The sequence below is a fragment of the Arachis hypogaea genome, chromosome 11, assembly GCF_003086295.3.
Source record: "Arachis hypogaea cultivar Tifrunner chromosome 11, arahy.Tifrunner.gnm2.J5K5, whole genome shotgun sequence".
Taxonomy (NCBI): Eukaryota; Viridiplantae; Streptophyta; class Magnoliopsida; order Fabales; family Fabaceae; genus Arachis; species Arachis hypogaea.
In genome coordinates this window covers 53234234-53236129 of record NC_092046.1, presented here as the reverse complement: position 1 = coordinate 53236129, position 1896 = coordinate 53234234, and positions in this window count along the sequence as shown.

Genomic DNA, 1896 nt, shown 5'->3' with positions numbered 1-1896 from the left:
GCCGGTTCAACTAAGAAGATTGGACCTCAAGCCTGTAGCTAGAGGATGGTTGGAGTTCATTCAATGCTCAATCATTCCCACTAGCACCCGGTCTGAAGTTATTATAGACCGGGCCATCATGATCCATAGCATCATGATTGGAGAAGAGGTGGAAGTTCATGAGATTACACCTCAAGAACTCTACAAGGTGGCTGACAAGTCCTCCACTATGGCAAGGTTAGCCTTTCCTCACCTCATTTGCCACCTATGCAATTCAGCTGGGATTGACATAGAGGGAGATATCCTCATCAAAGAGGACAAGCCCATCACTAAGAAAAAGATGGAGCAAGCAAGAGAGCCCATTCATGGAGCTCAAGAGGCGTATGAAGCTCATCACCATGAGATCTCGGAGATGCCTCAAATGCACTTTCCTCCACAAAACTATTGGGAGCAAATCAATACCTCCCTAGGAGAATTGAGTTCCAATATGGGACAATTAAGGGTGGAACATCAAGAGCACTCCATCATGCTTCATGAAATTAGAGAAGATCAAAAAGCAATGAGGGAGGAGCAACAAAGACAAGGAAGAGACATAGAAGAGCTCAAGGACATCATTGGTGCCTCAAGAAGGAAACGCCACCATCACTAAGGTGGATTCATTCCTTATTCTTGCTTTCTCTGTTTTTCGTTTTCTATGTTATGTGCTTATCTATGTTTGTGTCTTCATTACATGATCATTAGTAGTTAGTAACTATGTCTTAAAGTTATAAATGTCCTATGAATCCATCACCTCTCTTAAATGAAAAATGTTTTAATTCAAAAGAACAAGAAGGACATGAGTTTCAAATTTATCCTTGAACTTAGCTTAATTATATTGATGTGGTGACAACGCTTCTTGTTTTCTGAATGTATGCTTGAACAGTGCATATGTCTTTTAAAGTTGTTGTTTAAGAATGTTAAATATGTTGGCTCTTGAAAGAATGATGACTAGGAGACATGTTATTTGATAATCTGAAAAATCATAAAAATGATTCTTGAAGCAAGAAAAAGCAGCAAAGAACAAAGCTTGAAGAAAAAAAAGGCGAAAAAAAAATAGAAAGAAAAAGAAAAAGCAAGCAGAGAAGCCAAAAGCTCTTAAAACCAAGAGGCAAGAGCAAAAAGCCAATAACCCTTAAAACCAAAAGGCAAGGGCAAATAAAAAGGATCCCAATTCTTTGAGCATCAGTGGATAGGAGGGCCTAAAGGAATAAAATCCTGGTCTAAGCGGCTAAACCAAGCTGTCCCTAACCATGTGCTTGTGGCGTGTAGGTGTCAAGTGAAAACTTGAGACTGAGCGGTTAAAGTCAAGGTCCAAAGCAAAAGAAGAGTGTGCTTAAGAACCCTGGACACCTCTAATTGGGGACTTTAGCAAAGCTGAGTCACAATCTGAAAATGTTCACCCAATTATGTGTCTGTGGCATTTATGTATCCGGTGGTAATACTGGAAAACAAAGTGCTTAGGGCCACGGCCAAGACTCATAAAGAAGCTGTGTTCAAGAATCATCATACTGAACTAGGAGAGTCAATAACACTATTCGAAATCTGAAGTTCCTATAGATGCCAATCATTCTGAACCTCAATGGATAGAGTGAGATGCCAAAACTATTCAAGAGGCAAAAAAGCTATAAGTCCCGCTCATTTGATTGGAGCTATGTTTCATTGATAGTTTGGAATTTATAGTATATTCTCTTCTTTTTATCCTATTTGATTTTCAGTTTCTTGGGGACAAACAACAATTTAAGTTTGGTGTTGTGATGAGCGGATAATTTATACGCTTTTTGGCATTGTTTTTAGTATGTTTTTAGTAGGATCTAGTTACTTTTAGGGATGTTTTCATTAGTTTTTATGTTAAATTCACATTTCTGGACTTTACTATGA